The following is a 12,148-nucleotide window of genomic DNA, read 5'->3' as shown; positions in this document are numbered from 1 at the left end:
GACAGGGTCTTGTTAAGTTCCCCGGGCTGGCTTTGAACTCACTCTGTAGCCCAAGAGGGCCATGAGCTTGTCATCTCCCTGCCTCAGCTTCTGGGATGGTTGGGATCACAGGCCCGTGTACCAGGCCTAACTAAGGGAGGGCATTCTTTAATGGCCGGTGCCTATAGCACAGGGTAAGCTTGGGTGGCTGGCTTTGGAGAGCCAAGGTCACTAGGGGAAGTAGATTCCCAGCACAGGATGCCCTCTAGTGACCAAGAACCAACCCGACTTTTGGAGTCCTTACCAGCACAGCTCAGTTTACTAACAAATACCTATTGAGTCAGGCGGGGTGGGAGGAATTAAGAGGACCAATAGCTCTCACCATGTGGCCTCCATCCATAGGGCGTTCATGGGGTGATGGCCTTGGATATGGGACCCAGCAGTGGATACAAGTCCCACGGGGCAGACTCAAGGTTCATGGTGCCTGTTACAGCTCCCACAGAGAAATGCCAATCAAGTCCATCTCCTGTCTGCTCCCATCTCCTGCCTTCTACAGGATCCAAGCTTCCTCCAGAAAGGAAACACACACACACACACACACACACACACACACACACACACACACACACACCTATAGGCATTTAAGAATCCTATCCTCTGGGGGTGGAAGTGAATTTTTTTAAGATTCGTTTGAAGAGTGTTTTCAGGTTCAAAATATCCTTGGCAAAAAAGAAACTATATTAGTCATCTGAGAAATCAAATTAAAACCCACAGTGTGATAGCTCGGCATAGTCACAGGATGGCTAAAATGACAAAAGCCAGCCACGCACGGTGCTGGGAAGGATGTGGCGCCACCAGAGCCCTCACACGTAACTGTTCAGGTATAGCTAACTAAGGCAGCACAACACCCCCATTCCCACATACTCGCACAGGGTCTCGCGTGGTGGTTTGGGGGGGCCTCGAGTTCATGACCCCTCTGACATCAGCTTCCTGAGGTGGGGGTGGGGAGCAGATTACAGGCAGCATGCATATCCATGCCTGGGTGAACAGCCACTTTATAAACCTGCCCGCAGTTCCTATAAAAGATGTGCTCCCCTTAACCTGGAAACTCCAAGTCCACGTTTCTCAGAACTGTTGATAGGTACCCAAGAAACGCATGCAAACGTGTCTGCAGCGTGGTGCGCGATGGCCCAAATCTCTCAACAACCTAAACGTCAATCAACAGGCGAGTGGGTGAATGAACAAGCAAGCCCACACTGCGGAATGGTAGCTGTCAGTTTTGTTGTTGTTGTTGTTGTTGTTTGTGGGGTTTTTTGTTTTGTTTTGTTTTTGTTTTTGTTTTTTGGTCATAACAAAACAGATGAGATGATCAATTTGTAACAAGAAAAAGGGATTTTAGCTCACGGCTCTAGAGTTTCTGCTACACGATCAGGCGGCCCCCACTGCTTTGGGACTTGGGTAAAGGCGCCAAATGACCACGCAGGGAATCAGGTAGCAGCATTGGAAAGATGACAAGAATGCTCCCACAATAACTTTCCGGACACGCTGACCCATAATACTTCCAAATCAGAGCGCCCCAGGAACAAAGCCTTCCACACATGGGCCTCTGGTGGATGCTCTGTAAACTATGGTGGGGACCCCGGAGAGTCATCAGGACGGAAAACCAACAGTGACACACAACGTGGATGAAGCACTCAAGCACGCAGTGCTGGTCCAGCCGTGCTCGCGCAGAGGCTACGGCGGCGCCACATCTGTCAAGCTTAAAAGCAGGAAAGACAAACCTGTGCCGTGTGGCGCAGGAGAAGAGAGCAGGCTCGGTCCAAAGGGACCTCTGAGGTATGCGTTCCCAGTGTCCTGATCGCTGGCCCTGGTGCTGGCACCACAGGCCCACACAGCTCACGCACAGTTGCTGCATTGCTCACATATGACCCTCTCGCGTTTGTGTTTGCCTGCTCTCACTGGAATGAAGGGCTTTGAAGTGCAGTTGTGAAACATGTCGCTAGGCCGTCGGAAGCTGTTTTAAGAATATTTGGGGCTGGAGAGATGGTTCAGCCGTGGAGAGTGCTTGCTGATCTTCTGGAAGACCCAGGTTTGGTTCCCAGCCCCACACAGGCAGCTCACAACTGCTTCTAATGCCAGCTCCAGGGAATCTGATGATCTTTAGGTTTCCTGGGGCATCTGTGCACACACACACACACACACACACACACACACACACACACACACAAGCATGCACACACACACAGGCATGCATACACAAGGCATCCGTGCACACATGGTATACTACACGTGCGCGCACATGTGCACACACACACACACACACAGGCATGCCCACACAAGCATGCGCACGCTCATGTAAATACAAATGATTCCTTTAGAAGAAAGACTTGAGAGGCTGGAGAGATGGCTCAAAGGTTAAGAGCACTGCCTGCTCTTCCAAAGGTCCTGACTTCAATTCCCAGGAAGCACAGGGCGGCTCACAACCATCGGCACCAGGATCCGATTCCCTCTTCTGGAGTGCATGAAGACAGAGCACTCATATACAATAAATAGGTGGATAAAAGAAGGGATTTGAGGTGACACTGGCAGAGGAGCCACCTGCCTCAACTCGAGTCTTTTTCAAATCATCACTTTAGATCCCTGACCAACACGGTTTGGCTAAGACACCAAACACAAAGGACAGTGCAACAACAGTTCCCACAGCCGCGGTCCTGTCACCTGCCGAAAGCTTTAGGAGGTAGGGGCTGATGGAGGGTCTCATTTTATAGATGAAGAAACCAAATCCTAGCCCCCTAAACACACACACACACACACACACACACACACACACACACACACACACACACGACCAAGGGACAGAGCAGAGGTTCAAACCAGACGGTGTGACTCTGGGTACCAGCTTCAGTCACGACCCCGAGGTGGGCCCCCTGGGGTCGAGTCAGGGGTGTGTGTGGTTGGCATGGCTGTCAGATGACATTTTAATTCATGGAAGAGGAAACGGAGAAGAATCAAATAACACAGAGAGGGTGCCGTCGCCGGAATGAATGGACATGAAATTAGATTTGCAGATGAAGCCAAACCTCACGAGGCCCCAAGTCTAAGCACAAAACAGCAATACGGACCCCCGCCCCCAAAGCAGGAGAAACCTCAATTACAATGCACACCAAGGCGGTAGTGACCTTCCAGAGAGAAAGGCACGGTGAATGGCTGCCATGAGGGACGATGGCGGAGGTGGCCTGACCGTGGACAGCAGGCAGCCTCCGCTGAAAGGATTTAAAGACAACGGGAAGACCAGGAGGGTACTGTCACCAGAAAATGGGATCCACACTCGACCCGGGGGTATGTGCCGCAAGAAAGGTAGGAAAGTAATTCCTAGAAGAGAGGGCCTCCCAGGAGTGGGCAGACGTGTCCAGAGAAACCCAGAATGCTGGTGGCTCCAGCAAGCCCGAGGCTGACCGTGTCCCCGACTGTCTCAAGCAGTGTGGCCACCGGCCCGGATGCCACACGTCAATCAAACTCAACTAGGGTCGTCAATGTCTGCTCTGAACACTGGCTCACACATGCTTGAATAGCTCCAATGATATACGCCCATTGACCGGTGGAATAGACAGACTTCATAGCGAGCTGGGCTCACCCAGTGCAAATAGGCGGTCTGGGCACTCAGCCAGTGTAGACAGGGCACTTGCTGTGTACACAGCATCACCCTGTGTAGAAAGACTACCTTCTTCGTACACTGGTTTCCAACAGTGTAGAACAGATTGCACTGCCCATCTGGCTTAACTACCCAAGCCCTGGGAGGCCAAGGCTGGACAGTTCAGGCTGAGTTCTTAAGGGAAGCCCGGGCCTGGGCAGAGCCTAGTCCCAGAGCAAGCCTCTACTGAAACTAGAGAGCTTGAACTCTCTGAGCTATGTTCAAAGGCCCTGGAGAATGGGGCATAGACTAAATGGAAGGTTCCAGTGCTAACTCCCAAGGCCCAATCAGAGTACACAGACCCACACACTGGCTCCACAAGGTAGACAGACTGTTTATATCAAACACTACTTCAGCCAGTGTAGACAGACTACACGCATTAGGCACTGGCTCAGCTAGTGTAGACACACTGTGCCGCACACTGGCCCCACCAGGACAGACAGACTGAAAGCTTAGGTCTCCAGGCCAGATAGCCAGCAATCACTGCGTGCCTCCTCCAGCCAGGCTCTTCACGGCCCGACACAGCAGGAAGGACCAACATTCTCCCCGGCTCTGTGGCCTGAGTACATCGGATCGGCCCAGCATCCCAAGCTTGGTATGAGACCCCATACATAGGGCCTCCTCGGTCAGTACTTGCTGGGTACTGAGATGTTCCCGTCAGGAAGTGTCTCCTTCCCTTACCCCGCCCGTAATACAAGAAGCAACCCCTGGCCCCGCCACCTGCCCCCCTCACCCCCCAGCAAGGCTAGAGGAAGGTCTCAGTGCTCACAGGACTGAGCAGATGAATCTTGTCCAGACAGATGAGTCAGCCCCCAACCCCCCCCCAAAAAGAGACAGCTTCAAAGATGAGTATGAGTTGTCCATAAAGCATGAGTCAATCTGTGCCTGGGGTACAGAATGCTGGAAGAGGGGTTCTGCCGTTGTCACCTCCCCACCTGATGGCTAGATGGCTATCTGGGCGTGCCCACTGGTCCATGGGTAGTTAGCAGTCCTGGCAGAAGAAGGCCAGGCCAGCCTGAAGGCAAAGCCTGAGCAAGCTGCAGGCAGCCACTGGGGGGGACTCACTACCGGAGGGAGCACGGAGAACAGCCCGCCCCTCAGGCAAAGAAACCCAAGCTAGGCCAGGGTTACAAGCATAAAACTGTACCACCCGGAACCTCTCCTTGCCTGGCATCGCTCTCTTCCCCAAGGCTGGCCAGGCTCGGAGGCAGCTGGCTCTGGCCCAGGCAGAGTGAGGACAAGGTGACAGCGACCTGGGCTGTTGCCTGCTGCTCAGCAGCCACTCAGCTCAGGGCCGGCAGCCAAACAGCATGGGCACAACCAGGAAGTAGGGTGACTCACAGGCCTGCCCACCCACCCCCTCCCCCCCCCCAGCTCTGAAAGATGATGACAGGAGCCTGAGGGACAGGGATGCTATCTGTGGGGGAAACCGCCCCCCCCCCCCCCCCCCGCACCTGAGCTGCACACAGCCTGAGGAAATTCAGACATCAGAGAGGATGAGGGAACTCTGAGCCTTGGGCACGGCCTCTCAAAGGGGTTGGAAGTCGGTTCGGTTTGGTAGGAGGGAAAGAAGAGTGGGACACATGTCAGAGTGTTCTTTCTTGGGAGGACACCAGCCAACCTCCAAGGTTAGGTCGCCTATGTGACAGGTGAAAAGAGTGGGGGACTAGGAAGCTAAGTAAAGAAGCCACGGGTGGGGGCAGCAGGCTGGGGGCAACCAACTCCAGTAGAGGGTGGGCATCGGAGGCCAGCAAGCGGCCAGCACACAGGACAGAACAGGCTGGTGGCTGAGGCCTTGCTCCACTTCCCCTGGGGGAAGGAGCCATTGCTCTGCCTGGTTCTCACCGAGGAGCTCTGGCAAGGCTGCTACTCACTCAGTGCCCACTATGTGCTGTCGGTTTGTTTGTTTGTTTGTTTGTTTGTTGTTTGTTTTTAATGCCCACAGAAAGAAAGGCGGTGCAAGTGCTCTGGCTTCGAGGACTTGTGCCCATTAGGGTTTTCTTTTGTCTCTTTGTGTGTCGGTTTTAAAACTTCGACACCAGCGATAGGAGTCATTTCGGAAGAGGAAATCTTAGCTGAGAAGTGCCTCCATCAGACTGGCCCGGGGGCACGGCTGCGGGAGCATCTTCTTGATGAACGATTGAGGTGGCAGGGTCCAGGGGCAGGTAGTATATTTCTTATACCTGGGAGGTAGAAGAAAAGTAGCTGACCTTGAGCCAAGAGTGGGATCCTTTGCTTGGGTTCCTGCCCCGACTTCCCTCTGTGATGGACTGCGATGTGGAAATACAAGCAACTCTTTGAGTTGCTTTTAGTCTTGGTGAGGTTTTTTTTTTAGTTGTTTGGTTAGGTTTTTGTTTTTTTGTTTTGTTTTGTTTTGTTTTTTTGAGACAGGAGTTCTCTGTGTATCCCTGGATGTCCTGGAACTTGATCTGTAGACCAGGCTGCAGACTCTGAACTCGGAGATCCACCGGCCTCTGTCTTCCCAGTCCTGGGATTAAAAGCATGTGCTACCACCACCTGGCGGTCTCATCTCAACTGCCACACCCCTCCCCCCCTATTTCCCAGCAGTGCACAGAGGTCTCCTCACAGCTGGTGGCCAGAACTTTCTCACATGCCCCTTCCTCGGGGACCACTGTGCGGGCTACTGGCCATACCTGCCTGGGTTTTTCTTCCCTGCTGTCATCCCTTCCAACTCACCTGGAACCATCTCGCCCGCTCCCTCAGATCCCAGCAGAACAGGCATCCCCTCAGCCTTCCCACTCCCAGTCAGCTCACTCTCTCGCAGGGCTCGTAACAACCTAGATATTCATGTTGGTGGTGGTGGTGGTGGGGTGTCACAACTTGCTTAGCACACAAGGGTTTCCATTGCTGTAAGGAGGCAACCTGTGTAGGCACTGGTTTTTAATTCTATTTTGTTTGGGGTTCCTTAGGCCTCTTTCAACCCCGACCCTAGGTAGGAGAGACAGAAGGTTAGCAGAGAGTGGGGACATAGACCTCTTCAGACTTAGTTGTAGATGCTTAGGGTTGTCGGTTTCTTTGGGAAAATACCAGTTTTGGTCATCAGGATACGTAGCAGTCCAGAAATAGGGAAGGGCAAACGCAGCAGGGCGGAACAAGCAGCCTTCTCCCTCCTCTGTCCATCTCCTTGAAACCCTTGATACGTACCCCATTTCCCTTTCCCTCTGGGCTCCCATATTTATACCCTCTCTGAGTCCTCAGGATTAAAATAACTGCAGCAGCCGGGCGTGGTGGCGCACGCCTTTAATCCCAGCACTCGGGAGGCAGAGGTAGGCGGATCGTTGTGAGTTCGAGGCCAGCCTGGTCTACAAAGTGAGTCCAGGACGGCCAAGGCTACACAGAGAGACCCTGTCTCAAAAAAAATAAAATAAAATAAAATAAAATAACTGCATCTGGCAAAGACCACGCCCCTCTCTGAGCCTCACAAAGCCAAATGGTTTGCTGCCTGTGGACAGTCTGAATGAGCCACCATATCCCATACCTGGGATTAAAACAAAACCACGTTTATATAACATAACTGGGGTTTTAAAGGCACCCAAACCTGGGCATCCCTTTCCTGTCGTCCTCAAGCCGAGACTCCCATGGACACCGGGCGTCTCTAGCAATGCCTTTTCCTGGCACAGAACGGAGCGATGAATGAGTGACAGAAAAGTCTCTGTCCCACAAGAGCAGGGACTGCGCCCCATTTGTTCACCTTGTCTTCAGGGGCTGCACTGTGACAGACACATCCAATACATACTCAATAAGCAACTCCCTGGTGGCAGAATGAAGGTGAATGGCAAGAGGGCCAGCCCTGGGAGTGAGAGAGTCATTTGACTCCAAATTTCAATGATGACAATTGTAGTTTGGTTCAAATAAACGTCCACTCACTACAGCCAGCCTGCCTCCCCCAACCACGCATCCCCAGAGCACCAGCTCCCCAGAAGTAGGGTCTTCTGGGCGGGGAATCAGTCTTCTGGTGTGCAGGTGTACATGCAGGCAAGAACAATGTATACATAATCAATAAATAAATCTTTTTTAAAAAATGAATATCCAATCATGTTAAAAATTAAAAAAAAAAAAAAAAAAAAAGAATGCAAGACCCAGAGCCGGGCGTGGTGGCGCAAGCCTATAATCCCAGCACTCAAGAAGCAGAGGCAGGCGGATCTCTGTGAGTTCGAGGCCAGCCTGGTCTACAAAGCGAGTCCAGGACAGCCAAGGCTACACAGAGAAACCCTGTCTCGAAAAACCAAAAAATAAATAAATAAATAAAAGGAACGCAAGACCCAGCCGAGCATGGTGGCGCACACTTTTAATCCCAGCAGACTGCTATGAGTTCGAGGCCAGCCTGGTCTACAAAGCGAGTCCAGGACAGCCAAGGCTACACAGAGAAACTGTCTCCAAAACCCAAAAACAACAACAACAACAACAAAAAAAGCAAGACCCAGCCTGATTTCCTGAGAGGGTAGGACCAGGGCTGCTTCCGGCTCTTGGCCCACTACGACACAGCCTTCCCTCCTCGCCCCCCACCCCCACCCCCAGCCCGCCCCGTTCCACAGCTCTTTTGAATTCCTAACCACGCACCACCACCAAGTCCCGTTGCTTCTGTCTACAACACCAGATCACAAGCGGCAGGTAGTTTTGCGGAGGGTAAAAAGTCACAGCCTCACACTGCCGGTCTGCAAGTCCACATCCTCTGCCACAGTGATTTACTGACGTTATAGCCATCAAGAAGCGAGCTGATGTCCTCAGTCTCATCTGCCACCTGAGCTCAGGCAGTGGGGCCCCAGGTTACCTGAGCCAGCGAGCCTCCTCTGTGTGGGGGCAGCTTTTTCTTCGGGAGGAAAAGAGACACAGCTGCTTTCAAGGCCAGACAAATCTAGTAAAGCAACTCCAAGCGCAGAGCACCCAGGAGCCTCTGGCCTTCGCAGCGTCACACGGAGGCTACCCACCTCCGAGAAAAGGTCCCAACGCTGATGCCGCAAATACACACAGGCAGCATCTTCACTCATCTGTTTTATTTCCGGCCGTCCCTCTGCAGGCCGTCTTGACCTCCCCAGGGCCAGCATTACATAAACCTCCTTTCAGAACACGCGTTACCTTCTGACTAACACAGAGGCTGGGCAGTTGTTCCCCTATGCTTACCGCCTGGAGTTTGTTCTGTGGTAGCTGCCATGCATGGCAAATCAGAGAGGTGTGGGCGCTGAACCCGGATATCAGACTCCAGGTCGGCAGGCAGCGGTGGGAGGCAGGAGGCAGGAGAGTCAGCTGGCGACCACACCTTCCCCTGTCTGGCCCCATCAGCACTCCAGTGGCCACAGCTGCTGTCTCCCACCGGAGTATACACCGGCAAACCAGCAATCACAGCTCTGAGCCCCAACCTCTCTCTTCCACCAGCAAAACCACAGAAAGCAGTGAGTGGCAGGCACAAACTCAGTAAAGTACAGGGAAGCAGCCAGCCCCATATTTCCAGAGACGTCTGACCTTCACCCTTATAAGGGAACGGAGAGTAAAATCCTGATATAACCTGCCAAGCATACTCATGTGCCCCCCCACACGCACACACACCAAACGGCGGGGCACGGGGTGTGGAGGGGCCGTTCGTGTTAACTGAACTTTCCAAGACTTATTAGCTTACATAAACAGAGATTTGAATAAATGTTTAAAAAATGAAATTCCCTCGATACTCTGTAATCAGTAAATGTTCATTACGGAAACACAGCAAATACGCATAAAATTTCCCAGGTGATATTCCAGCCACGAGATTGGAATAAGGCATCTCAAACAGCAAGCTGACTTACAAAACGTCCTGGGCCAAACAAGCCAGCTACCCCTCTCCCAGGCTGGAGCCAGAGAAAAATAGATCTCATTTGCCCGCTCAGGGAATTTATAAACCAGCACCCCCACACCCCCACCCTCACCCCTGCAGCTGATTGATGCATCTCTATAAATAATTAATCCTTGACCTTGCTTTGAGAAAGCCTTGACTTTTTAAATTTGGGGTCTTTATTTTTTTTTTTAAACCTTCAAAACACAAATCAATACCCAGGGAACATAATTCACTCTCACAAAGTCTGATTCCGGGTAAATAAATAAGTAAATTGTACCGTTCATGTGCCCCATGGGGACTCCACCAAACGATGGGATAGGGTCAGACTTTGAGGGTTTTTTTTTTCCTGTGTTCAAATGCTATTGGATTATCGATCAGCCCATCTTGACTCAGTCTTTTCAGGGTTTGAGTGGCACCTCTCCTGTGTGTCACTTCGTGGAGGCCAGTCTTCTGAAGTCTGCAGAACGCGTTTCCCCTCTCCTCAAGAGGCCCCCAGACCCTGCCTGCCTGGAGACGGGATGCAAGGCTTGAATAAAAGAGAACACCCCGTAGGGCATGGTGGTGCACACTCAACTTGGAGGCTTGAGGTCGTGAGTTCCAGGCCAGCTTGGGCTACCCGGTGAGATCCTGTCTACAAGGGGAAAGAGGCTCTTCCATGAACACCACCTCCTCTCGGTCATTTTGTTTTTTCCTCCAGCAATGCTTTGGGGACAGTGGCTGGATCAGGAGATGCTGAGGTGGTAGGAAACTTTTAAGGAGAGTTATGGGAGGCAGAGGTTGCTCTGCGGGAGGGCGGGACTTAAGACAAGGCTCTCCAGCCACCTGTAAAAGGTCAAGGTAAACCCAAAGAAAGCTAACTTTGTGGAGGAAGCTCACGCCTGTGAGCGTGGAGGAAGGCGGGGAAAGAGTTAATCTGCCTTTGCCCGTTTACCCACCATTGCCCACCAACTGAGGACCCCACATGTCCTTCCGTAGATACAGAGAGCCTCAGAAGCCTGTTCCCCCTTGGAGCCAATCACGCTTAGGGTCCTGCTGGGAGGCGGCTCAGACTCAGGTGACACCGGTGAAATGTCGGAAATGGCTGCAGGACAGAATGTTCCAAGATCAGACCTGTATGCCAGCAACCTAGGGCACAGTCCCCAGACTGTCCCAGCTCCAGGTGAGGGCCGTAATGGCCCAGATTCAAGATGTACAACTAAAGTTAGGGTTTGGAGTCCTGCGCGGGGGAAATAGAGAGAGGTCACTTCTTGCCCAAGCGCCACCTCTGGCCCTACCCAAACCCCAAGACGCGCACCGTCGCCTAGCCAGGCCGGCCTTCCAGGAGGCCAGAGCTTGGGTGCCGGCAAAGCACTGGGCAGCTGGAGTTGCAGCCGCTGCTAGAGCTGGGCTCAGTCCCACCGCAAAGCGGATCAGCTCACCGCTGCTCCCTACCCCCAGCCGCTGGAGGCTCAGACTCCCGCACTCGGGGACACACGCATGCACACACCTCCCGGCGATCACTGACGCACGCACATTCGCCAGGAGCACAAAAACAGGCCGGGGCCCTAGAGAGTTGCGGGATGGAGATGCGCGCGTTGAGCTCGGGAATACCTTACGCCTCCTGGTAGGGAGCCAAAGTCGCCTGTAACTTCCCCCTTCTGCTCTGTCCGACCTAACTGGCCCCTAAGTGCCAGCTCCAAGCCTCAGCTCTCTGGACGCTCCAGCCCGACCCTCAGGCGCTCGCTGCTTAGCGCCCAAAAGGTGCCTACCCGCACCCAAGCATCCAAGGCTAGGAGGAGGAGCGAAGGGTCCTCAGGGGAGAGTCCTAGGAGAAAGAGAGGCAGTTCTCAGGCGCGGAGAAAACCCGAGAATCCAAAGTCTAATTAAAGTTCCCGCTCACGGGGGCCGGTCCCCAAAGTACCGCCAGACCCAAGCACCGCACGCCTCACCGGCACCTGCAGCTTGGGATTCCTGATTGCGAGGTTTGCTCTCGGAGCGGCCCCGGGTTCACCATGGGGTTCCCGGGGACATCCCTTCGGGTGAGCAGCCAGCACAGAGAGAGAATGGGGGTCATGAGGGGCTCAGCCACTTACCTGGCACAGCCGGCGCTCTCCAGGCCACGGGTTCCTCGGGTTCCGCGCAGTTCTTGGCTGCCGGAGAATCTTCCTCCCGGGCGCTTGGGAAACAAGGGTCTCCACCCCGGTTTGGGCCGGGCCGCGTCTGTTTCTTAGAGTAGTCCTAGATGCCTGGAGCGGGGCGATCTGCTTGGAGTCAGCGGCCGGAGCGCGCAGAGGAGGTTGCGGCGGCGTGCTCCTATTGGGTCCTCCGCACCGGGTGCGTTCCCCCACCGTCTCTGCCGCCACCGCCCGGTCCTGTCTTCTCCCCGCGGTGCCACCGGATCCGGCTCACGCGCCGGGAAGGCTCCCAGCGAAGTGCGAGCGAAGCCTCCGGCGAGGCTGGAAATAGCGCCGCGCCCGCCCGGCGCCCCGCCCCCAGACCGGGCCCCGCCCCACGGTGAAAAGCAGCGGTCGCGGTGGCAGGGCAGAGACCGGGAGAAAAAAAAAAATCTCTTCCCCCCAATCTCTCAGCCCTCCCGGGAGCTCACGGGCGCCACGCCCACGCGTGCTCTGCGGCTCCCGCCGCCCCACTCACTGGCCGCGAGCTCCGAAGGA

At 54.0% G+C, this 12,148-nt stretch overlaps 1 protein-coding gene across 1 annotated transcript in view; it reads right to left on the bottom strand.

Annotated features, from left to right (window-relative positions):
• The window catches only part of CHST8 (carbohydrate sulfotransferase 8), a 151,311-nt gene extending 139,370 nt beyond the window's left edge, over positions 1-11,941 (bottom strand). The window contains exon 1 of the mRNA XM_084770841.1: positions 11,570-11,941. The gene's annotated coding sequence lies outside the window, so the exon portion shown is untranslated. The remainder of the gene's footprint in view (positions 1-11,569) is intronic.
• Positions 11,942-12,148: the final 207 nt, after the last annotated feature.

This window comes from Acomys minous (assembly GCF_964271855.1).
Source record: "Acomys minous genome assembly, chromosome: 20".
Taxonomy (NCBI): Eukaryota; Metazoa; Chordata; class Mammalia; order Rodentia; family Muridae; genus Acomys; species Acomys minous.
Note: the sequence above shows the minus strand (reverse complement) of the source record. Positions and strands in the feature narration are given on the sequence as shown.